The following is a 27,523-nucleotide window of genomic DNA, read 5'->3' as shown; positions in this document are numbered from 1 at the left end:
GCTTTCGACGATGCTCAACAACGGCAACCGGGTCCTTGCAGATGGATTGCAACACAGCGGCATCATCAGGATTCCATCGCAGATTAAACCAACTCACCGAACATGGCAGCTGAGAAATGGGGTTCATTCGTTCACGAGACCCTTCCGGTATATCTAAAATAGTTATAGATCTTCGTTAATTAAAACCTCTTTTAGTCATAGACGAAATGTCGAACTTTAGGCTACTTGCCATTTTTTATATTGTTTTACCTTCCTTTCAATGCTTTAGCTTCTATTTTATGTTATGGGTAAAATACACAAATTACATTCCCAAATAAGACATTATTTTATTGTTTACTAATTAAAAAAAAGTTAAAAATTAGTGTCATGATTATAAGATGTTGTTTTGTTAGGTCATTCGACATTAAAAGATACAAAAAATCACTCATTTTTTCGTATGTTATAAATTAACTAGTTCTTTCTTATTAAAAGATTGACAAAAGTCTAAGCTAGACATTTGTTTGTAATTCTGGCATATTCCAGTTATACGCCCGTGGCATTTTCTTTTCTTCGGGGACTTTTTCTTCTTCTTTTTCTTCTTCAGGATTATATGAATTACAGAATGGATGTTCAACATGTTCATCACAGTCGTAACTTCCTCCTCATTATCATCAACATTACATTCTTCGGCAACGGCTGTTTCATCATCAAAATTCGGGTATTGACCAATATCAATATCATTACACGCATGGTCTGTTTCTTCTTCTGAAACATCATCAAATCCGTGTATTGACCAATATCAAAGTCCGGATATTGACCAAGACCAAATTTCGAATACTGACTAGTACTCACAATTTTTTCTGTTGGCTCATCGTCTAACTGGTCAATACGAAAACCGGAATTTGGTGCTGAAAGTTGATTGGGATTTGGATTAGAGAAAGGTTGTGGGTTTTGAGAAAAACTTAGTTGATTACTACCCGCTACTGACCCAACAATACTACTTCTAGGTTCAACACATACAATGTAACATCATCTTGTGAAACACTAATGTAAGCAATGAATCGTTCAACATCTTCATTGTCGGTTAACAAATAAACTTTACCATTTCTCTGATAGATAGCCTAAATCCACTTAGGGGCTCTAAATTCAATTTATTTGAAACACGTAGCATTAGAGTTTCATAAGTTAACTTTTGTAAAGACAATTTTAGTTGAAGATTCATGGGTAAAGGCATATTTGTAAAACACCATGAACATTATCCCATGACCCTCCAAAACACAAATCTATCCAAACATGATCAACATTAGATGATTCATGGTTGTAAATTAATTTACTAACAGACGAGCTGCGAAACTAAACTGTTGCCGATTGGGAAGGATGTCGTTGGATATAGGAAGGATGTCGCCGGAGAGAGTGATAGATGGAGATGGAATGAGTTGCGATTTAGGGATTTAGTTTATGATTTCAGTGTTATATACCCAAAATTTAAGTGTTGTGATTTACAGATTCTCGTTGCGATTTACGGATTATCGTTGCGATTTACAGATTCTCGTTGCGATTACGGATTATCGTTTGCGATTTACGGATACGCGTTGCGATTTACGGATTATCGTTGCGATTTACGGATACGCGTTGCGATTTACGGATACGCATTGCGATTTACGATACGCGTTGCGATTTACGGATACACGTTGCAGTTTACGGATACGCGTTGCGATTTACGGATACGCGTTGCGATATACGGATACGCATTGCGATTTACCCATACGCGTTTGCGATTTACGGATACACGTTGCGATTTACGGATACGCGTTGCGATTTATGTGTTCGCGTTGCGATTTTCATTCGCGTTGCGATTATGGAAAATCGCAATGCGAATTTGTACTATCGCATCGCGATTTTCAAGAATCGCGTTGCGATTTTGGAAACTGATTTGCGATTCTGGGGATCGCGTTGCGTTTTTATTTTCGCGTTGCGATTTTGTGGTCATTTTGGGCAAATCCAAAAAAGTTGGTTAAAATCGTATATTTAACTTTTTTTTGGTCACTGAGGCGATTCTCTCTTATTAATATATGTGTGTTCATCCTAAAAAAATATTTCTATATTCATCATTGTCAGTATACATAATTAAAATATAATTTTATTATATCTTAATCAATAAGTTAACATCTAACTTAGAATACCATCAATTTTTTTAACAGAAACATATGAGTTTATAACACATAAATAGTTGATGACAATTTTATAATTTTTAATAGTTAGGAGAGGATTTCCTAACTTTTTATAATCGAATGACTCAATAAAATATTATCTTTAATAAGAGAGCAATATATATTTTACCCTTATATTATTCGGATTTGGAATTTAAAAGAACGATGAACAGTGAAATAAACTAAAGAGAAGTAAATTTTTTTTTGAAGAAAAGAGTGAACCGACAGAAGATTTGGGAAAATGACCTAAAAATATTGGAAATATGAACGGTCACACCATTTGATATCGATCTAAAAATGTTGGAAGTTTAGATAGTCACACCATTTTATTATTTTTGTCGAACCAAAATCAATCAGTAGGATGGGCTATAATTGCGAGTGAGACTTCTTATATTCATCATTGCTTTCAAAAAAATATTTAATCATTATATTTATAATATAAAATTCGTTCATTTTATATATATTTAAAATCAAATAAATAAAAAAACGATCGACATTAATTGCACAAATAACTTAAATCAAGCATTTGGCATTTAAACTCTTTTTTACCCAATAACTACGAGCTAGATTATGCAATAACTTGATTAATTTTTTTGGAATAAAAGAAAAAAACTTGAAAATAAAAATATCTTATTTTCATCCTTATTTTAATATTTACAGCAACCTAGGAAAAAAAAGGGGGGAAAAAAACTCTGACCGATATAGCTTTTGCTAGGATCTACAGTACGTAATTCAAACCGGAGTGCCACGTTTCTTTCCCACCAAAATTTTATTTTATCTTTTGTCCAATTAAAATTAGGAAATTAAAATAGAAAAAAAGGAAATTAAAATAGGAAAAAAGGACCCTACGAGACCACGAGAGAGGGAAAGAGATTTATTACAATTAGGGTTTGAAGATCGACCCGCCAAATCTTCTCCGCCAGAAAGACCTAGTTTTTCTTGTTTTGCTCCTCCTTTTCCGGCATTGTCTTCTTATGAATCGGATCCCGATCCGGATCTTCCAACCTACTTTTTCGGACTCTATCCGGTTCTCTTTCCGACTATGGCAGCGAAACCTTGCCATCTAATTCGCCGGATAGATCGGAACCTCTTAAGGATTCCTCGGTAACTCTCGCACTTCTCGATTTCGCTTCTTCTCTCTGACATGAGTCAAACGAATAATTTATTTTAGTTATGATTCCCATTTGAACTTTTATTTTTTTGGTTTTGTCTCGATTTTGGAATTTTGATTGTAGGAGCTGGCAGCATTTTGTTTCAGTTTGGCTTATCTTATGGATTATTACGTCATTTAAATTTAGCGTACAATTGACAATTTATAAGCTGAAAATGTGACTAAGCTATATTCATTTTAGTCTTTGCTTTTGAGGTCAATTTGTTCTTATTTTCATTTTGTTTTGTTAATTTTGAAAGTACTTGTTCAACATTCTTTTGGTGCATATAACATATTTCTCTTATGAATTTTGTATACTTGATAATAACTAATAAGCCTGGATTGTGTTTTTCACTTTTACACAGATGACACAAGTAGAAGAAAAAACCGTGAGTTCTAAGGAGATATTATCATAATCGATTCATTAAAGAAGCAAGTTTCAGCTGATCGATCTCTTTCTGTAAAGGTGAATTCCTGGCTGATTATTTGGCAGCTTAAATGAAGGTCAAACATACTAATCTATTTCAGTTCATTTATTTCCAGAAAAGGCTGGAAGAAAACAAGAAAAAATTAGGTGGTATAACAAGCCGTCTTTATAAATTGTCAAATGAACGAAGAAGCGATTGGATTGGTGATACCGATAGTGCTTCTGATCTATTGACAAAGAGGCAAAAAGATGCTATTGGTATGCAAAATGGCATTGACATAAGTGATGGGGATAAAGATGGTTATAGCTATCAAGAACCTTCTACAGCAGTCTTATGGGGTCTAGTATTCCTGTTAAGAATGCTGTTCGTCCTATTAAGCTTACAGAAGTGAAAAAGCTGCCACCTTATACGACATGGATATTTCTAGACAGGTTGTGAGCTTAACTAGAATTTTCTAATTTTCTAATATTATCTTATGCTCTTTCTTTATTATATATAGAGTGCTAGTCAAAAAGAGAGTTTCAATCACGTTTCTAGGATAATTATTGTGTTTATCCATTTAGAAAATTAATAGGAGAAGTTAAAGGATATGCTATTAAGTACTAAAATGCCCCTCCCCCTTTTAATTCTATGAAAGGATAAACTAAATTCATTTATTTTCCGTAGAAATCAAAGAATGACAGAGGATCAATCAGTGGTGGGTCGAAGGAGAATATACTATGATCAAATGGTGGTGAAGCACTTATCTGCAGTGACAGTGAGGAGGAAATAATTGAGGAAGATGAAGAAAAAAAAAGATTTTGTTGAATCTGAAGACTTCATTCTCGGTTGGTGTAGTCATATTATCTTTGTGATCATCATGTTATGTTCTCTTTGTTTTATTTTTCTATCTCTCTACTATTCAGTTTGCCTAGATTTGTGAATGTTCTTCTGCTTTAGGAGTTCTTTGCACCTTTTGAATGTTTGATCGCAGAATTGCTGCTATTTACTTCATATCCCTATAAGCTATCTTTGCATGATGTTTCATAACGTGTTATGTGAAATTTAATTCAGATTGTACTACAGGTTTGTGTATCTTCTTGTTCTATTATTATTTGTATCGACTTATGGACCAGTAATATATAACATATCTTACAGAGATTGTTAAGATTGATGTCTGAACTCAATCTAATTATAGCTAATGTTTCACACTATAAAATTGACAGAATGACTATCAAGGAAGTTGGTTTGTCTGATCGGGTGCTGGAATTGCTAGCACAATGTTTGTCTAGAAGTCCTTCTGAAGTCAAGGTATGCACCCTTGTTGGAAACTGCAGTGTTGGCCTTTGATTTTATTTTGAAGTAATAGCGACCTTTTTCCTTTCATTTTTGGCAGCTAAAATTCTTCTTGATGGGATAGTTTTTTCCCTCTGTTTTTTTATAAACTGGTCATAGACTCGTACTGTAAACTTAGATCCAGCTGTTCCCTATTTTTTTTCTGCTGGCTTTACAGAGATATGAAACACAATCAAACATTTTATACAGGCAAGATACGAAACTCTTATGGAGGAGAAGGATGTTGGACCCTCTAAGAATAGGGATACCGAAGCACAAAATTGGAATTCCTTTCTTGAAAAGGATCTTGAAGCAGCACTTGATTCTTTTGACAATTTATTTTGCAGACGGTGCCTTGTAAGCATTTTTCTTGCTCTTTATCATATTCTGTGTTGTTTTGTAGTCTTCTTTAATTTTATCCATTTTTTCTTGTATTTGGCAGGTCTTTGATTGCAGATTACATGGATGTTCTCAGGACCTAATCTTTCCTGTGAGTTGTTCATGCAATTCTAAATGTTTAATATTGTCAGAATATGTTGCTACGCTCCTAGATTCTTATGTTCGCTGGACATTATAATTTTCAGGCAGATAGACAAAATCCATGGAACCATCCAGATGAAGAGAATGCACCTTGTGGTCTGCATTGCTATCGATTGGTATATATTTTGCTGATCTCTTATCTCTTTATATATTGAATTCCTTATACTTATATGGGATTGATTTTTTTAATGGTAGCTGCTTAAGTCAGAAAGAAATGACACAGTTAGGTCTGCAATGAATCCTGAAGACAAGTCAAATTCTTCTTCTGATGGTGTTGCAACAAAAATATCATCTAGTAAGAAATCTGCTAGGAGGAAGGCAAAGTCGAGCCAAAGTGAAAGTGCTTCATCCAATGCTAGAAATCTTTCAGAAAGTAGCGACTCTGAGATTAGACCTGGGCACGAAGAATCCTCCCCTATTCCTCAGTTATCACCTTCTAAAAATAAAATTGCCAGAAAATCTGGCATTCTTAAGAGAATAGCAAGCGAGTTGCTGAACGTGTTTAATTGCATGCGCAAGAGGCAGAAGAAGATGGCAGCTTCTGAATCTGATTCTCTTGTGAGCGGATGTGTTTCACCTACAGATATGAAACACAGGTCTAGTCCACGAAAGCAAATGAAGATGCAACGTCTTCTTCTCATGAGGATGTAAAATCTTCAAACATAGGAAGCTCTAGGAGGAAAGACTGGCCGTTAAAAGGAGTGCAAGGAGAAGTTCCCTCTAGTGAGACTATTAATGATCTTGCTTTGACTAGTAGTAACGATTGCCCGAGAAAAGAAGAGTTTGTGGATGAAAATTTACGTAAACAAGAACTAAGTGATGACAAATGTTGGAAAGCTATTGAAAAAGGTCTTTTTGAGAAAGGTGTGGAGATTTTTGGCAGGAACAGGTAAGTTTAAGGACTTTACTACTTTGCATTTTAATGAACTGCTTTTGTCACTGACTTAGATAGACAATTGTTTTTAAAAGTTGCAGTTATGATGTTCATTCTTCCTCCATTTTCTCAAAATTCAGACAATAATCCAGATTCACACTCTAACAGTTACTTTATGTAGTTCGTGGATCACCCTCTCTCTTTGCAATTAACCCATTTTTTGCATTTTGTTTGCAATAAGAGCTTTTGGGTTTCCTTCCTGTAAATTAATGGTGTCTACTTAGTACTTATACTTTACTCTGTCATCCAGCTGTTTGATTGCCAAATCTTTTAAACGGATTGAAGACATGTTGGGAGGTTTTCCGATACATGACGGTTCTAACAATAAACTGGCTTGCCATGCAGCCGATGGTGTTCTATCTCTTGAAGGGTGTTCTAAATATGACCTTAATGGAGCTATGGTTAGTAATTTTATTTATCTGGTTTTGACATGAGAACCTTTTTTCTTGTAAGCTTCAAATAATGAGAGAGTAATTTTTTTCTTGTATGATTGACATCAATTGTATAGGTATATATACATGTGTAGAGTCCCTATACTGGATAACATATTATTCTATTTTAATTAGTATTTTAATATAAGATTTAGCCTATTACTTAGTAACACTCCCCCTCAAGCTAGAGCATAGATAATAATCATGCCCAATTTTTTACATTGATAATCAATTCGAACCCGTTAAGAGCCTTGTGAACATATCACCTAATCGTTTTCCAGTTTTCACACCTGTAGTAATCAAATCATGCTGAATCTTTTCACTAGTGAAATGACAATCAACCTCAATATGCTTTTCGTTCATTTATAAAAGACTGGATTAGAAGTGATGTGAAGTGCAACTTGATTATAATACCATAGCTTTGTAGGTACCGACACTTAAATTCCTACTTCATTGAGGAACTAATATATTCAAATGATTCACATACAGATTGGGCCATAGCTCTATATTCAGCTTCCACACTTGATCGTGAGGCTACATTCTATTTCTTACTCTTTCACAAAACTAAATTTCCCCAACAAAACAAAATATTCTAAAGTAGATTTCCCATCTTCCTTACATCTTGCCCAATCCGAATCTGAAAAACATTCAATCCTGGTATCACCATGATTGTCATATAGATTCCACGTCCAAGAACACTTTCTAAATAATGTAGAATTTTTCTACTTCCTTCTAGTGATCAATAGTTGGTGATGACATATATTGGCCCAGCATACTCATCGAATAAGTAATATCAAGACGTGTTACAATAAGATAATTCAACTTTTTCATAAGTCTTCTGTACTTAGGATTTGCAAAATTCACTTTCTTTGGTAAATTTTAAGTTTGGAAAAATTGGAGCATTATATGGTGTAGCGCCCAATTTTTTTTACCTCTACATTAAATCAAGGGCATACTTTTGAGATCGGAAGATTCCTTTCTTACTCCTGATTACTTCAACTCCCTATAAATACTTTAATATCCCAAAATTTTTGGTATGGAACTGTGTATGGAGAAAGGACTTCAAAGATAAAATTCCTATATAATCACTACCCATGATTACAATATGATCCACATATACAACCAATAGAATAATGTCGCTTTTAGACTGTTTATAAAAAACAAATGACCTGACTTGCTCTTCTAAATCCCAAACTTCTCAATAGTCTAACCAAATTTCCCAAACCAAGTCCGACTGTTTCAAGCCATATAGTGATTTTTATAGGCGACATACTTTCGCATACTCCTTCTGAGCAACAAAACCAGATGGTTGCTCCATATATATCTCCTCTTGAAGAAAATATTCTTAGTCAAACTGATGCATAGGTAAGTCAAAGGTTAATGCGAGAGAGACAATACAACCTGATAGAAGTAAGTTTAGAAACAGGAGAAAAAGTGTCATAATAGTCTATTCCATATGTCTAAGAATATCCTTTAGCAAAAAACATAGCTTTCAACCAAGAAGTGGAACCATCATGGTTAATTTTGACAGTAAACACCCATTTATATCTAATAGCTTGTTTACTAACAAGTAAGGTAACCAAAGTTCATATATCATTAACATTTAGAGCATCCATTTCTCAATCATAGTCGTACGCCATCTTGGATGAGTTAATGCCTCTCGAATAATTTCATGGTTAATTTTGACAGTAAACACCATTTATATCTAATAGCTTGTTTACTAACAAGTAAGGTAACCAAAGTTCATATATCATTAACATTTAGAGCATCATTTCTCAATCATAGTCGTACGCCATCTTGGATGAGTTAATGCCTCTCGAATAATTTTAGGTTATAGAAGCAATATCTAGGGATGTAAGAAAGAACAAGAAGAGGAAGATAAACGGTTATAGGAAACAACGGAGGATATTGGATACATACATGTATGTTTATATCTCTAAGAGTAATAGGAAGATCAAGATCATCTCTGGTAGTCAGATTTGATAACGAAGATACTGGTCATTAAGACATTTGGAGTCCTAGAACTAGCAGACATGGCAACACGAATGTGTGTATTTGATGGGAGGTTGAACAAATGTAGGGAATGACGGACCTAAATCTGAGACAACATGATAAATTAACAAGTCATCCTCCCCTGACTCACAGAATCTGAATGGAAGCTAATGATATTTGTTCCTAACAGATCATGTCGACATACACAAGATACCTACCAAGGCTTGAACATAATAACGATACCTTTTTTGAACATGAAAATACCCAAAAAAATATACACTTTGTAATTTGAGGACGAATATCTTGAACAAAACAAGTATAACGGAATATCTTTGGTGCAATAGGAAACATTTTTTATTTGGAAAGAGCGTATGGAAAGGGGTATTACTGGACAAAACATAGAAAGCGAAGACCCAAACGACAATGTTTTTTTTAAAGTAACGATACTGATAAAGGCAGTAATTTTTTGTTTTTGGGTATCAAACGTAGAAACCATCAAACTCATGTCTCTTAGCAATAATCTCTTTATTGAGATCCTGAATCAAGCAATAACTAGGAAAAAAATGAGGAAACGATAAAGGTCACTAGTAAGTTTACTAACATAAATTAGATTGAATAGAGTTGTGGTAGACTTAGAACAAATGATAAATGAAGGGATGAGGTAAGATTAGCGGTTCCAGACCCATCAGCTAAAGTAACAAAAGTGATAAACTTATGTGGCTGAAAATTAGAAAGTAAACTGAGATTAATTGTCATGTGAATTATAGCACCGGAACCAATAACCTATTTTGAAAAAGCGGAAACAAGACATGAATTGGGTTTATTTGACTCAACAAGAGCGGAAATAAGATCAGATGCTATTTCATGGTTTCTTGAAGTGGAATCAATTTGGCATACTCATTCGTAGATATGGTAACAGACTTTGCAGAGGTTTCAGAATAAGATGAAAAATATAAGACAACAAATTACCCACTATAGAGTCAAACCTTTTACAGCCATGTACCACACCAAAATCGATGTCAATCCAAAAGCAGGTAAACAAATAGCAACAGAGGCAAGTCAACACTTAAGTCTGAAATTGAATTTTTAATTTTTTAAGAACTGGAATGTAGAAAAACCAGCATGTAAACAAGAAGCCTCGCATTGAACAACTAGTGCAGCCTCAATCCTCAACTTTTCCCCCCGATGCAACCCTTTCAAGTGATCAGTACCATAAGCGTGTGGCCGGAAACAAAAGTCGACATCAGAGGAAGAAAACGGCACTGGAAAACCCTCCAATGCGCACTCACGTGCCGTCGCATGGAGAATCGACGAGATTTTCTAGCGGTGCTTGTGGCTCGCGTGTGGATTCTAATGATCAGACTTCAGGTTCTGATCGAAAGATTAACCTCCAAAGCCTGCCATTTGAGATTCAACAATAGCTTCCCCACCCAACAACCCAGACTCTGTTTGTGACAGACGAACGAGAAAAAAACTAAGCTGAGGGTATCTGATACCATGTAAGCATCAGATACTGAGAGAATCATTTTCGTTTGGTATTATTTACATCAATTGTATAGGTATATATACAAGTGTAGAGTGAGAGCAACTTAAGCTCTGTCCCAAGTTTCCAAATCACCAAGGTGAAAGATTATAAACAATCCAAGGAAAGATGAGTGAGAGAGACAAAGACGTAGAGAGAGAAAAGTTGAAAGGAAAGTATACTTTCGAGAAAGTATGGAAGGTGTTCGTTGATAATCTAAGCAGGAGAGCGTCTCGACGAGAGTTAAGGGAATTGTTTTCAATCCAGGGTCCTGTAGAAAGAGTGTTCATTCCTAAAGAAATAAGGAATTCGAAATACAAACTCTCCACATTCGCCTTTGTGCAATTCGGTAATGAGGCAAGTCTGAAAAAGGCTATAGACAACCTGAATGGCTCACTGATTGATGGTAGGAGAATTACAGTTAGAATTGCAAGATACAAGGAAGCTCGTTTAAGGTCAGTAAGGAAGAACAGTTCATTGGCGATGACTTCAAAGCCGAAACAGAAGATACATCAAGGTCAAAAGAGAAAGATGTTATTAACAAGAGTTTAAGGGATGATAGATCTTATAAGGATGCCGTACTGTCAAATAGATTGAAGAGCAATGTATTGGATCATAGGGAAATGTCAAATGAAGGTTTTCACAGGAGAAAAGGAATGAAAACATTTGGGAAATGCATATTCCTTCTGAGAGTTCTAGTTGGGTTAAGAGGTCATTAACGGGGATCATTAAACACTTTTTCGAGTTAGAATTAGTCCAGAAGGCTCTAGTTAATGAAGGTTATGATGTCCCAATTGCCAGATGGGGTTATGTTTGGAATTCATATGTATAAACTTTTAAGTCGACCGAAATGATGATGGAGGCTTGGTTGAAGAAAAAATATGAATTATTTTTCTTGTTTGATAGGTTGGCACCATTGTTGAATGATGATGGTATTCCAATGGCTTTTTGCCTTGTAGAGTTATTTGGGGTTCCACTGTTATGTTGGCAGAAATCTTTTCTGGAACGATTAGCAGGGCGATGGGGAATGGTGGAAGACATTCATGATGCTACAAAGAACAGGGAAGACCTCTCGGTGGTGAAGGTTCTGATCAGGGTGGCGATCCCTTATGATGTCTCGGAGGTGATCACACTTGGATCTTATCGAAGGTCTTTTAAAGTTACTATTAAGCTGGGCTCGATGCTTGAGAATTCCTCGGTTTTTACTAGCAAGTCGCAGGTGGGAGGTTCCGATGAAACATAAATGGTGAGAAGATTTCTGAAGAGGAAGATGACAGGGGATTGTCAGAAAGTATGGAAAGTTCTGAACGATCAGAGAACAACACAAAAGGTAGACACCTGGTTTGACCAGGGCGCCTACATGGGTTTGGTTGGAGTTGTTGGGGAAAATCACTTTCCAATGCTTAACAAAGATGGGAAAGGCATTAATTGTGAGGTGTTAGAATTTCAGGATTTTGGAGAGAAATATGGGGGAGCATGCGGGGTTGGGTTGTAGATTTCAAAATTTTCGGCTGATGGGTCTATAGCCCAGTCAGCTGGAAATGGGCAACCTGGTTCTACAATTCTAAAGATTGTTCCAACTGGGCCAGCAATTAAGCTAAATAGGTTTGGGAAAATAGACCAGAATCAAATTTTGGTTGAATCAGCCAACAAAGAGGAAGGTGATAATGGAGGACTGTCTCATACCTGTTCGATAGAGCACAATGGAGATGTGGATTTAACAATAGATTTAAAGTTGATTGGGCCTAATGTAGATTCTGAAAAAAGGATTTCTAGGGGAAGATCGTTTTATCGGTCTAACTCTACATTATCTACAAAGAGTGAGCCGATGGAGAGGAGAAGAATTTGTAGTTATAAAAGGGTGTATAAAAGATCCAGGGAGAGAAGACACTGGTTCGGGAATGACCAATTTGTAATTCCTGGAGAAGAGGGAGCTTTAGATAGGCTCAAGGAGAAGGATTTGGCTTTAAATTCAGCTCTTCCAGTCAATGCAGTAGCAGAAGTTAACATGGAAGGCTGTGTGGAGTCTACTTTGGAGAGACAAATTTCTGACAGAAGTTTGGATGTGTGTGAAGGGTGGCTTTCAGAAGGAGACAAATTTGATTTCAATTCAAAGACTTTCAATAGAAAAGCTAAAAGATTATTGCTAAGGGATGCATTAGATCAAGTTAACACTGCAACAATTTCTTCTTTAGTTTTTTCGGTTCTCTTGGAGGAAGCACTAGCTACTTGGGAAATTAGTAAGCTATTGGGGGTGTCTTTCAAGGATGGGAAGTCAACCTTTCTGGAAAAAATTATAAATTTGGAGAAAGATTTGAGGCTGGTCTGAGGTTTTGTTATTTCGGGGTGTTCTGGTATTTTATTTATTAATGACGAAAACTCAATTAGCCATTATTACATGGAACGTCAGGGGATTGGGAAAAAAGGAAAAATAGAGAGTTGTTCAAAATTTGGTTTTAAAGAAACTCCCTATATTTTCTATCAAAAAAAAAAAAAGAACTCCCTATAATACTTCTGCTGTAAGAAACCAAATTGGAGAAGGTTCAGAGACATTTTTTAAGGAGTGGATTGAATACCCTTCAAGGGTTTGTAAAATCTTCAGCAGTGGGTTCTTTTGGAGGTCTATTGAGCTGTTGGGATGAGAGTACGTTTGAATTGGAAGATCATGTTATAAACAGAAAATTTATTGCCATTTTTGGGAAATTTCGAACTAACCAATTTAGGTGCGGTTTCATTAATGTTTATGGGCATGTTGTTGAAGATGAAAAAGCCAAATTTTTTGAAGAGCTAGCTGATTTCCTTTTTGGACAGAGTATCCCTCTATGTGTGGGAGGAGATTTTAACGTGTATTTATCAGAAGAAGAGAAGGTTGGGAGAGCTCAAAACAGAAATTCAATGGGGATTTTCAGTCATTTTGTTAATAGACAGGATTAATTGATTTACCTTTAAATGGGGATAGGTTCACATGGTGTAACAATCAGGATATCCCCACCTTTGTTAGATTGGACAAGTTCTTAGTTGATGTTCATTTCCTCGAAGCATTTCTTGAAACTGTACAAACTTTGCTACCTAGGTTTGTGTCAGATCATAATGCCATTTTTCATGAGAATGGTGGAGTTAGTTGGGGCAAAAAACCATTCAAACTTTTTAATTATTTGATGGATGAGAAAGGTTTTGAGAAATTAGTTGATTCTATTGTTCAAGACTAAGAGTAAACAGAACAGAGCTGAAATTTTGACTATCATGAAAACAACGAAACTGGTGATCAAAAATTGGGCGAAGAAGAGAGACCAATTTCCAGCTGTAGAGATTGTTGAATTAAAAAGGAAAATCCACATGGCAGAGGAAAATTTCCAACAGTTGCAAGATTTAAATGGAAGAGAAAAAGGAGCAGAATTGTCTTCTATGAGATTAGAATTATGGAGGCTTTATAAAATTGAAGAACAAATATGGTTTCAAAAATTGATATCAAAATGGGTGGATAGGGGATTAATACAAGATTTTTCACACATGTGCTTTTGTTAGGAGGAAGATGAATTTCATGAGTGCTCTGAATGTTAATGGTGAGATTACTCAAGATCTGACTATCAACAAAGCTAGTGTTCTCAAGGTTTTCTTTTGGAAAAAGAATTTACGGAGGAAGAAATTTGGGAGACTTTAAAATCGTGTGATAGCAACAAAGCTCCCGGGCCAGATGGTTTAAATATGGTTTTTTTTTAAAAGATTTTGGTCTGTTCTCAAGGTTGATATTCTGAAATTCTTTCATAACTTTTATTTGGGGAAAGATTGAGAACATGGAATAAATCATACTTTCATTACTCTTATTCCGAAGGTGTCCAATATTGGTGGATTAGATGATTATAGACCTATAAGCCTTGTAGGAGGGTTGTACAAGATCCTTTCAAAATGTCTTTCGAGGAGATTAAGGAATTGCATTAGTGATATAATCAGTCCTACGCAGTTTGCCTTCATTCAAGGTCGTCAAATATTGGATTGTTCTCTTGTAGCTAATGAGGGGGTAGACTTTTGGAGGAAAAGAGGACTTAAAGGTTGCGTGTTTAAAGTGGATTTTTGGAAGGCCTATGATACAGTGGATTAGCCTATTCTTATTTCAAGTTATGGAGAAAATAGGATCCGACATCAAATGGAGTTGGATTATACAGTGTGTTATAACAACTTCGATTTCAGTTTTGGTCAATGGGGTCCCTTCTGAGGAATTTCTAAGGGCAAACGGTCTTCGTCAGGGTTGTTCTCTATCTCCATTGCTTTTCAACTTAGTTGGGGAACTTCTAAATCTACTGCTTCTAAAGGCAGTCTCTGAGGGGCTATTTTGTGGACTGCAGATTGGTAGGAATGATACTGCTGTTGATTTATCTCATTTGCAATTTGCAGATGATCTGATTATTTTCTGTGGGGCTTCGAAGAAACAAATTTTAAATGCTATGAGGGTTCTAAGTTTTTGAAGTCATGTCTGGTCTTCAATTGAACCTAAAGAAAAGCAGGTTATTTAGTGTCAATACGGCTCAAAAAGAGGTTGAGGAGTGGGCATCCACTATTGGTTGTGCACTTGGGTGTAGGGGTGTAAACGAGCCGAGTCGAGCTCGAGTATTGCTGAGCTCGACTCGAAAACTCTGAAATGGAGCTCGACTCGACTTGAAAACTCGTGAGCTTAAAATTTTTAAGCTCGACTCGAACTCGAAATCCTGAACTGAAGCTCGTGAGCAGCTCGAAATAAAAAAAAATCTTAAACTTAACAAGATTGAATCCTTAAACTCAAACTCGAACCTGAATCTTAAATACATGAAAGCCTTATTGTATTTAAAAAAAATCAACACAAATATTAATATTATTAATAATTTATTTTTTAAAAAAAAATTCTTAATATATTATATTTTCGAGTTGTTCACGAGCTTTTCGAGTCGAGTATCAAGTAGCTCGTTAAGAAATCGAGTCGAGCTCGAGTTCGAGTCGAGTCCATTTGATCCGAGTATTTATCGAGCCTTGACCGAGTCGATCTCGAGTAGCTCGTGATTTGTCTCGTCTCATTTACAGCCCTACTTGCGTGTTTTCCTTCTGATTACCTAAAAAGTTTAACTAAATATTTCACAAAGTCTCTTGCCGAAATCCATTTCCTATCATAATCCGATTCTGTTGGAGGATACTAGTCTAAATTAGGGCCCCAAACCATTTAGATTTTTTAACTACCTGTTAGAGGAAAAAGGTTTTGATGAAGTGGTTGAAGCATCTCTAGCAGTTGAGAAGAAGATTAATAGAGGGGGAATTTTCAGAATGCTACAGACTACAAAAAAGAATATTAGAAAATGGCCTGACAGTTGTCATTTAGGGCTAGCAGACTCTATCTCATTGCTGGAAACTAAAATAAATGAAGTACAGATAAAGTCACAAGGAGGAATCCTTTCTACAGGGTAGTGGGATCAGTTGATAGAATCCAAAAAGGAATTATGGAGGCGGTTTAGGATCGAGTAAAGTATTTGGTTTCAGAAGTCTAGATCGAGATGGATCAAAGATGGAGATAAAAATACGAGGTTCTTCCACATTAGTGCAATGAAAAGGATTAGAGTAAATTTTATTCAATCCTTGAAATTCGAAGGGGAAGTAATTTCGGATCCAGAGAAGCTTAAAGCTTGTGTTCAATTTCTTCAAGGATGCTTATAATACAAATCAACGCTGGAAGTAGAGGGCATCAATTTTATTTTGCAACTGACTCAAAGTGCTTTCCTTGAGGAGGAATTCTCCGAGCAAGAAGTGTGACAAACAATTTCAACCTCTGAAAGTTCAAAAGCTCCAGCTCCGGATGGTTTTACTATGGGTTTTTTTCAAGAAATACTGAAAGAGTTTGAAGGAGCAAATTATGATTTTTTTTCCAGAATTCTATAATGGAAAGAAGTGGGATCATGGGGTTAACCATGCCTTTATTACCCTGATTCCAAAGAAAGGTAATCCGGAGAGCCTTGAAGACTATAGACCTATTAGTCTTGTTGACAGCCTTTATAAAATACTGTCTAAAAGAGATTGGCTTCTTGTGTCAAAGATATTGTTAGCCCAACTCAGTTTGCTTTTATCCCGGGGAGGCAGTTGTTGGATTGTGCATACTTAGCTAATGAAGGCATTGATTTTTGGAGGAAACAAGGGCTTAAAGGGGTTGTATTTAAAGTGGACTTTAGTAGAGCATATGATATTGTGGAATGGCCGATTCTATTCAGAATAATGGAAGAGATGGGCTTCGTTGAGAGATGGTGTTCATGGATTTCACATTGTATTTCTTCAGCTTCAATCTCGGTTTTAGTGAATGGGTCTCCTATGGAAGAGTTTCTATTGCTAAAGGCTTAAGACAAGGTTGTAGCCTTTCTCCCCTTTTGTTCAATATGGTTGGTGAATTGCTTCATTTGATGTTGACTAAAGTTGAATTGGGGTTATTTCACGGGTTTTCTTTTGGTAAAACTCAAAATTCTTTTACTCTGTCTATAGTTTGCAGACGATTTAATTATTTTCTATCAAGCTTCTATTGCTCAGATTAAAAATGTAAGAAGAGTTGAGAATTTTCAGCTTAACGACGAGGCTACATCTTAATTTAGCTAAGAGCAAACTCTATGGTATTAATGTAGAGAATGGCATCCTACAAGATTGGGCTAAGGCAATTGGGGTTCTGTTGGTTCTTTTCCTTCGGTCTATTTAGGCCTACCTCTCGGCGAAAAAGAATTTGGAGAAATTGGGAACCGATCATTGAGAATTTTAATAAGAAATTGGCAGGGTGAAAAGCTTCTTCACTATCTATGGCTTGTAGATTGGTGTTTCTAAAGTCAGTTTTGTCATCATTACCATTTTTTTCCTATCTATTTTCAAGATGCCGTAAAGTAAGCCAAAAGATAAATTCCTTGATGGCGAATTTTTATGGGTGGTGGTAGGGTTGAAAAGAAAAGAATTCATTGGGTGAGTTAAAAGAATATTTGCAAACCGTTGAGAAGTGGAGGATTGGGAGTTGCTGATATGAACCTTACCAATTGTTCTTTGTTAGGTAAATGGGTGTGGAAGTTTGCCAATGAAAAGAATTCGTTGTGGAAAAAAATATTATAGCAAACACAATGTTAGTTGTTATACCATGGACATCAACAAGGTTATCATCTGGATTGGATATGGAGAGGAATTGTCAATTTCTTGAAGGATTATTCAGTGGGTGGTTGTCTTAGATCTCATGCAAAGATACAAGTGGGGAATGGTAAATTTATCTCTTTTTGGAATGATATTTGGATTGGGGATTTTCCTTTGAAGATTCTTTTTCCTAGGATTTATGCCCTTTCTCCAAATAAGTGGGGTAAAGTGGCTGACTTGTGGAAGATTTGATTTGAATGGATGGGAGTGGAACATTAAAACTAGGAGGAATTTATGCGATTGGGAAATTGGACAGCTGGTGGATTTACTGGAGAGGCTCAATAACATTAAAATGGTGGATACAATTGATGATTTTTTATTGTGGAATGGAAGGGGTGATGGATTGTTTTCAGTTAAAGCTTGCAGTTGTCACTTTCTTCTCTTAAAGATCTCTTTTTGTGGAAAAAATGGGTTTGGTTGGGGTTAGTTCCTCCAAGGGTTGAAACATTCCTTTGGCAAGTTTGTCGAAGAGTAGTTGTGAGAGTGGAGTTGAAGAAAAGGAGGGTTCCCCTAGGTGCCAGTCTCTGCCTTCTTTGTCAGTATGAAGAAGAAACAGCATCTATTATTTCATGCGCTGTTTCGTGGGATCTTTGGAACAAACTAATACGCTATTAGGGTCTTGTTTTAGCTCTGCCTAACGATCCTACATCCCTTTTCCTACATCCCTTTTCAGCTCCTGGTTTGAGTTGAGGGCTAATTCACTTATTTGGATGTTTATTCCGGAGGCAATCTTTTGGTCAATTTGGAAGTTGAGGAATAACATTGTTTTTGAAAAGAGGAAGTTGGACATATCCTCCTTGTTTTTCATTGTTAAATTCATATTAGCCAAATGGTTTCTAGCAAAGTATCCTCTTGTACCCATTCAGGTGGATTTGTTAATTGGAGACCTTTCTTTGGCTGACAAACTTACTGGTTTTAAGGATCAGAAAAGGCCTGTTCAATGCTGGAGTCATCCTCCAGTTCATTTTTTTAAGATGAATGTGTTTGGAGCTGTGAGTAGTGTTGGAATGATAGGTGGAATAAGGGGTATTCTTAGAGATTGGAATGGGTATGTTCTTATTTCTTTTTTAGAGAATATTGGTTCTAGCCCTCCTCCTATTGCAGAATTGAAAGCCATAAAGAAAGGCATCGACATCTTTGTCTCTTCAGAATGGGTGTTGAAGGGTAGGCTGATTATTGAGAGTGATTGTAAATCAGCAATGGATTGGATTAAAGCTCTTTCTTCGGTTCCTATTTTTCTTACAAATCTAGTCAAAGAGATTGTGTCTATTGTTTCAGATAAAGAGGTGATTGTAAGGTTGATACCTAGGTGTTGTAATTGCGAGGCTGATAAGCTAGCAAAGGAGGGGATTGGGTATGTATGTTCTGTTTGTAGTTGTTTAGTTGTTTTGTGTGTTTTAGAGAGCAGTTGTAAAAGGGGATGGTTTAAGTCTTATGTAATTGGTTTATCAATAATATATTGAGGTGCTCTTTTCCTCCTTCCTTTAGAAGGTTCTTGCCTAAGGGTAAAGGACTTCTATGAGGGAGGTTTTTAATAAGGCCTACTATTTCTATAAAAAAAAAACTTTTACAAGAAACTTGCTGGTTGGAAAGCTTCCACTCTTTCATTGGTAGGGAGGTTAGTCTTGATTCTTCCAACTTATTACTTGTCTCTATTTAAAATTCCCTCGGTCAATTCTAAACTTAATTCCATTATGTCTAAGTTCTTATGGGAAGGTGTAATAGAGAGAAACAAGATTCATTGGGTTAATTGGCCCATTGTGTCAAATCCAAGAATGAGGGAGGTTTGGGAGTGTTGAATCTTATAATTATGAACAGAGCCCTTCTGGGGAAATGGTATTGGAGGTTAGCTAATGATAGGAATGTTGTTTGGAGGAGGTTGATATGCTCTAAATACAACCTTGATCCTTATTCATAAGCTTCTTGGATTTGGAGTTCAGTGGTTAATAATCATTTTAAAGAAGACTTATTTGGCCAAAGTTTCGTAGTATGTGCAAAATTCAAGATGGTAGTGGTCAGTTGATTCGGTTTTGGCAAGACCACTGGGCGATGGATGCCCACTCAAGGTTTCTTTCCGAGGCTGTTTTCTATTTCTTCTAATAAGAGTGGCAAGTAATTGAGTTCGGCAGAGTCTAGTTCTATGAGATGGATTGAGAATATTTAGTTGAGGAGTTTGGCAGATTGGGAATTGAACAGTGGGATAATATGATTTCTACCATTTCTAATTTCTGCCAATCTAAAGAGGCCTACGATGGACTGATCTGGAAAGTGAATGGGGCTGGTGTTTACTCTGTTAGTTTATGTGTGAAGGTTTGTTCCTCGGCTTTCCAGGAGAATCTTTTTGGAAGAACATTTTGTGGAAAGGATTGGTGCCGCCAAGAGTAGAGTATTTTATGTGGCAGGTGGTCCTTCAAAAGCTGGCAATAAAGACAGAATTGGTTAAAAGAGGGGTTATGGGTATTGTAGATATTTCTTGTCCTCTCTGTAAATGGTGGATGAATCTCCTTCTCATTTATTTTCTCTTGTTCTGTCGTGTGGTCACTTTGGATCAAATTCTGCAGTATTGGAGTCTTTGTTCGGTTTTTCAAGTCGATGCTCAGAGCTTCTCCTAGCTTGGGATGAACTGAATTTTAATTCTGCTATTTGGAATTTTATTCCGAGTGTTGTTATTTGGACTGTTTGGAAAGTTAGGAATGCCATTGTCTTCGAAGGGGGAAGTTAGACCAGACTAACTTATTTTTTAGCAAGAATAGGCTTGCATCTTGGTTCTTAGCTAAGTTTAAAGATTCTGATATTCAATGAACTCTTATCAGTGACCCCCCCTAGGGGATTCATGTTTCCCCACAACAAATCGATTTTCTCAACGATCCCTTGGCCCCCCCTCCTAAGGGCTTGTCAAATTGAACGTGGATGCAACTACCAGTTGTGATTGGAAGAGAAGTGGAATTGGGGTATTCTAAGAGATGATGCAGGATTGTTTTAGGTTCTTTTAAGGAGGGCTTCTGGTTTTGGTCCACCTATTTTGATGGAGTTAAAGGTTGTTCAGAAGGGGTTATACTTTTTGATTCCTTGCGAGGAGGTATTAAGGTTCGGTTGATTATCGAATCAGATTGTAAATGGCAGTGGAATGGGTTAAGAATGGTGTTATTGTCCTGATTTGTATGCCTTAATTGTCAGGGATATAGCGGATAGGCTTAAAGAATTGGAGGGTGTTATTAGATGGGTTGCTAGGACAGCTAGTATAGAGGCTGATGGGCTGGCTAAGTCTGGTATTGGCTAATTTCAGTGTGATTTTTAGGAGTATCTTATTTTGGGTTTTTTGTAAGGGTTTATCTTGATGTATAAATCTTATGTATCTTATTATTAATGAAGTATAAGTCACTCTTTTCCTCCTTCCTCTGATCAAGGAAATCATTTGAGTTCCTTAATCATGAAGGGGTTTTTATTGAGGCCTTCAATTCTTATAAAAAAAAAAAAGTGTAGAGTCCCTATACTAGGATCATATACTGTAGAAACTGAGTATTTGACAGAGATCATGATGAATCTATGTTCATTCCTTTTCGACGAGAGTTAAGTCCTTTAGGTAAACTAAATACATAGAGTTACAGTACAAGTAAAATACTCTAGATGGAATCCTAGCCTACTAAGAGATAAGAGTTATAGGATATCTAAACTACTTAGTTATTAACAGTAAATTTAACTCTATTATCGTCTACATATACAAGATTATATTTTAATTAGTATTCTAATAACTAAAATTTGGTTTATAAATTAGTACAATTTCTAACTATATAAATTCTACCGTTTTCGTCACATATTTCCAACTGTTTTTTTTAATACCTCCAGGGAAATAATGAAGTAAGACGGAGATCAAGATTCCTACGTAGAAGGGGTAGAGTCCGTCGTTTGAAATATACCTGGAAATCAGCAGCATATCACTCAATCAGGAAAAGGATTACTGAGAGGAAGATCAGCCATGCCGGCAGTATAATCCATGTAGTTGCCAAACAGCTTGCGGAAAGCAATGTTCTTGCTTTTAAATGGAACATGCTGTGAAAAATACTGCGGGTGAGCTATATTTTTCAAACTGTAGTGTCCTAAAATATGTCATCAATACATTCCTATATCCTAAATCAGTTTTTGATTTTTTGGATTTCTTAGATCTTGATGTAGATTTATGGTTATGAGTGTGCATTGATGATATCCTGATGTTGATGCATTTTCCTGTGTACTAATATTGCTTGTTTATATAGATGTCCTAAGAGTTGCAAGAACGGTTTAGAGGTTGTCATTGTGCTAAAAGTCAATGCCGAAGCCGTCAGTGTCCATGTTTTGCTGCAGACAGGGAATGTGATCCCGATGTTTGTAGAAATTGTTGGGTCAGGTGAGCTATGACTTTGATTTTTCCTTTTTTCTTGTTGTGCCGGGGGGGGGGGGTCTGTGACTTAGTAGCCTTCAATTGGATGCACACCTGCACCTAAAGCTATAATAAAGTAGCATTTAAAAAGGATACTAGTTTATTAGGCACCTTGGTGCTAATTGTGTATGTTGCATCTTCTGTCCTGGGAAAGGTTTAACTTTGCCTGTGATATAATCCCGATGTTGTAGAAATTGTTGGGTCAGGTGAGCTATGACTTTGATTTTTCCTTTTTTTTGTTGTGCCGGGGTGGGGGGTCTGTGACTTAGTAGCCTTCAATTGGATGCACACCTGCACCTAAAGCTATAAAGTAGCATTTAAAAGGATACTAGTTTTATTAGGCACCTTGGTGCTAATTGTGTATGTTGCATCTTCTGTCCTGGGAAAGGTTTAACTTGCCTGTGATATAAGCTTCATCTGCTATTCCACTCGCTTGGGATATGCCTTCCCCAATCCCCATGTTATTTATTAATTTGTTTTATGTTTTATTTACAATTAGTTCATTATTACCATCTCTTAAAAGGTTTAAGGGTGCATGAAGCCCTCAAACTTTTTTTTGGGGGGGGGAATCAATAACCCTTGAATTTTTTTTTGCACTCGATTGAATCCCAAAACGATAAATTAATTCAATTAAGCCTTTTAACCAATTTTGACGTAAGTCTAATAGTTTTTTTCTGAGATATATCTGAATCAGATCAACACTTGTAAAAATCAACGAGCTCCTTTTATTTGTGATATTTTTTGTTTTCAAGTTTGAAGTTTTTATATTGCTCTTGCATCTGATCTTTTTGAAATTGACATCTGCAGTTGTGGTGATGGCACTGGTAGTCTCGGGGTTCCTCCACAAAGAGGTGACAATTATGAATGCAGAATATGAAGCTTCTTCTAAAACAACAACAAAGGGTAATGGTGTTTCTACTCTGCATTTAATTAAGTGCATATGTATGGGGTCTAAATATGCTTCAAACTATATTTGGGAAACATTTTATCAAGCACTGTTCCTTGGTTTTGAAATAGCTTTTTGTATGTATTAAATTGCTTAACATTTTGTTCACTACCACACGTGCATAGAGATTTTTTTAAATATAAAAGCCTATAGATTTTATACTTATTTCGTGTGCAGTAGAGTAATTCTAACCGACCAGAAGATATGGTAGCAAATATTCTATCTTTTGCTGATAAGGCTTTCGATGCATGTACAGGTCTTGCTTGGAAGATCAGATGTTTCTGGATGGGGAGCTTTTCTCAAGGTAACTTAAGAACTATCTGTTTGATTGTTCTTTTTCTGTTTTCAACTTAGTGTTCAAGTTTTGGGCACCCTTCAGAATAATGTCGGGAAGCATGAGTACTCGGTGAGTACAGGAGAGCTGATTTCCCATAGGGAAGCAGATAAGCGTGGAAGATATATGACCGTGAAAATTCTTCATTTCTCTTCAATCTGAATGATCAGGCATGGCCTCTCATCTTTCTTTTGGAAGATATAACTTCTTTTTATGTTCCTAGCAAATTTTGATTCCATGATTGCCATTTTCAGTTGTTCTTGATGCATACCGAAAGGGTGACAAATTGAAGTTCGCCAACCATTCTCCCGAGCCTAATTGTTACGCCAAGGTACCTTAGACGCCTTACATGCGAGAAAGACTGTTTTATTGATATCGTTGGAGTTCCACATGGTTGTTTTTGCCATTTTTTTCATTCTCGATCTGAACCACTGTCTGGCAGGTGATTATGGTGCAGGTGATCACCGTGTGGGTATATTTGCCAAAGAACGAATTAATGCAGGAGAGGAATTATTCTATGACTACCGTTCGAGCCAGACAGAGCTCCTGCCTGGGCTAAACCTGAGGCATCTGGGTCCAAAAAAGATGACGGTGCTCCTTCGTCGGACGACTAAGAAACTTGCCTAACCTTACTATTTCTTACATCCTACATTGAATTTTTTGGCCATTCTTTCACAAGTGAAACTTAGATCATTCTCATTTGGTATTGATAGACGATGGGAAAAATGAATGTTGTCATTTTGTTGTTGGGGATGCCATTATTGTCATCTCCACTGGGTCATTTGATTATTGCGTTCTAATTCATGCTTTATTCCAGACTTAAAAGACTCGTGTTCACGTACATTGTAAAAAAACTCACTATTTAACATTTTAAATTTCAATGAATCACATATGTCCTCATCTGACATGACATCAAAACTTGTCTTGCAATTGGCAGCAATTTTTTTTAACCTCATTTATGATGAATCAAAATCATTTTCATATCTGTGCTTGAATGCCATTTAACCAAAAGGGTTTGATGAACACCTAAATTTGTCGGGATTAAATTATTTTTCAGATTATGGAATACAGATCTTGTACTATGTGCTATTTTATTTGGGATCTCAAACCAAGTTTTTGGCAAATCAAAATTAGTTTTTAATTAATTATTTTGTAAATGTGAAGAGTTTGTAATAAGTGGGCACATGGTTGAAATTCAATTAATGTTTTTTCAATTTCTATTTTATAATGGAGAGAGGTAACAATGCCACAATTTAAACATGGATATTTTAAATAATTTAACAATTCAAAATTTTATATTAATACTTTAATTGTGGGTAAATTACTGGTATTTCATTTTTATATTTTTGTTTTAATCATTAATTATATTTCGATAAAACCGTACCAAGTGTTACATTTTGTTTTTGTTTTGGTCACTGACCGTTGATGTAAATTTTTCCCCAACTTTCACATCAACAAAAGGTTAAGAAACATATCAACCTCATGGTATATAGATCAATTATAATTAGTATAATATTCTATACTCGCACAATCTCATTGAAGACCAACTAGCAATATAAGCAGCTGAAAAAAAATGGAAACTTGTAATGATTTTCATTTTCTTTGATCAGTTCAAAGACACAAATGTCTCCAACTTTCAAGTTATTATGTGCAGCAGGAATGCTCTCTAGTTGTTTATAAGAAATTTGGCACTTGTTACTTTCCTGTTATAGTTCATAATCCAAGTCCTCTCGTCTGCAATCTGGTCTTGTAGGCATCATCGCCATCTCATACATGGTTGCTAGAGAAATAAAAAAAAGTAATATTAAAATTGATAATCACAAAGTAAAAGTCACGGAATAAATAATGTCATTACTAATTTTTCTATGATCGGTTTAATTATAAATTTTGATAAAAAGTTAATAAGTCTTCCTAAAAAAGTGACCCAGGACCAAAATAGAAATAAAACCTAATGTTTATATATGATTTTCTTAAAAACATATAATTGAGTGATCAAAACAGAAAATACAAAAATAGATAGCTACCAAATAGATAGTTTACCCTGTAATTTTTTTTAAAGAAATATGTACAAGTCCCAACTCAGTTCCTTATTGGTTGGGCTGCCTTGTCCCAGAGTCAACCTGGGTATTCCACTCGACGTGGAAACAAGCATAAGTTTGAGTTCACACTCTCCATAAATATGAATCAAAGTCAAAGTAGTTGAAACTAACAACTCTAATGAGAATAATACAACACACGGTTTGGTGAACTGAAATGGTTTAGCTTACCACTCTCAAACATTAGATCAAAACTTCACCCACCTTTGTTATTTCTCAACTAAAAGATCATTAGATATTTGATTTGATACCTAATTCAACTCAAAATGCCTCCTCTTCTAATGATTTGGTACGAATTATTCACAAATGTATCGAGTCGAATTAATTTTTATTTCATTTGATTTGTTAAAATTTCAAGTTAAATTCAAATTAAATATTAATTAAATTTTAAAATCGAATTTAACTATTCGCCAGGTACATTGATTGAATTTCAGTTTGAAAATATTTTCTGAGAAATGAAATGTACAAGAATAAATAAAGAATGGGTTGTACAATCACAACTCCTCATCACCAAAAAGTCAGTCCACTTCAATGTTTTCTAATCAATGTTACATATGAAAAAACGTCTGATTTTGATTCTGATTAAGGCAAAATACCATCTCCTTCTACCTCAAGCCGATCCAGCTGCCGCAAACCAATTAGTGCTCGTCCAAAGCCAATTCTCGAATCCGATCCAAAGCCGACGAAACACTGCTTGAATTTTCTGGGAAACCGATTCACACTCGAAACCCGATCTGGAAAATCGAAAGGACATCTCGGAGATTCCGAGAATTTCAAACAACATTGTGAAGGCGTTGATGGAAATGGATCAGTAGTTTCATCGTCGTCGGCGGCCATGAAAGGATGGTCCAGGAGCATCTCAGCCGTCCATCTCTTGTTTGGATCCTTGGAAAACACTTCCCCAGAAAATCTTTTCCTTCCTCCGACAACTCCCGGGGAATCCCAGGCAATTCATCGCTCACCCCGATTTTAATCAACAAATCCGCCTTGTTTTTTCCTGGTTCTAAATCCCAAGCCGTTTTCCCAGTAAACATCTAAACGAAAACGCATCCGACTGCCCATATATCCACCGGGAAATCATAAACGTTTCCATTGATTGACTCCGGCGACATATTCGAAGGTGTTCCCCTGATTTCGAACCTCCTCTGTTTTTCACCGTTTCTCTTCGCCAATCCAAAATCAGCCAACTTGACATCGCCGTTACCGAACAAAAGAACATTTTGAAGCTTAACATCACAATGAACAAACCCTTTGGAATGAACGAAGTTCAGCCCTCTAAGTATCGATTTAACGAATCTTTTAACATCGGATTCCATCAATCTCCCGCCGTTTCGCTTAACGTGATCGGCCAAGCTTCCTTCATCAGCATACTCCAAGAACAGATTGTAGAACTTCCCACGATTCTCAACACTATAATCGTCGCCGAACGGATGATTTGTGGGCAAGAACCGAGTTGATCCAGCACTTGCTTCTCGTTCTTAAGAGAAGTCGAGTTACCATTTTCACAGCACTTGACAGCCATTAATGGAAATTTCGGAAATCCTGTTTTTGGCAACACCAAATTCACAGTGCCGAAAGTTCCATATCCAATTGTTTCTCCTCGAACCCACTCCATAAATCCACTTCAAGAATCTGGGTTTTTGAAGAAATCCAAGCCTTTTTAATGATTTGATTCTTTGAGATGAAAAAAAAAAACAACGCAAATGAGAGCAAACATAGGTGACATAGTTATGGTGGCTCTAAGTGTTTATATATAAATGTGGGATTTTTTAAAAAAAAAATAAAAGATATTAATTCGGTAGGCGTTCAACTGTAGTGTACGCTATGAAATTTCCTATATTAGCACGTGATGGGAAGGATATTTCATTTGTAATTAATTTATTTGTTTTTAGAGTTAATTGAATCACATGTCCTCAAAGTATAATCTTTATTTTAAATTGATCTCCAAAACTTTTAAATATTCCAATGTAATCTCTAAACTATGATTTTCATTCTAAATTAGTACTCAAACTTTTGAATATTCCAATTTCATCCGCAAACGATGACATTCTTTCTAAATT

At 36.0% G+C, this 27,523-nt stretch overlaps 2 pseudogenes; one reads left to right on the top strand and one right to left on the bottom strand.

Annotated features, from left to right (window-relative positions):
* The first annotated feature begins 102 nt into the window (after nt 1–102).
* LOC120159749 lies at nt 103–24,347 on the top strand (annotated as a pseudogene).
* Nucleotides 24,348–26,086: 1,739 nt separating this feature from the next.
* On the bottom strand, nt 26,087–27,170 carry LOC120159702 (annotated as a pseudogene).
* Between the last annotated feature and the right edge of the window lie 353 nt (nt 27,171–27,523).

This window comes from Hibiscus syriacus, unplaced genomic scaffold (genome assembly GCF_006381635.1).
Source record: "Hibiscus syriacus cultivar Baekdansim isolate YM2019G1 unplaced genomic scaffold, ASM638163v2 tig00111372_pilon, whole genome shotgun sequence".
NCBI lineage: Eukaryota > Viridiplantae > Streptophyta > Magnoliopsida > Malvales > Malvaceae > Hibiscus > Hibiscus syriacus.
This window is presented reverse-complemented; position numbering and strand designations above follow the sequence as displayed.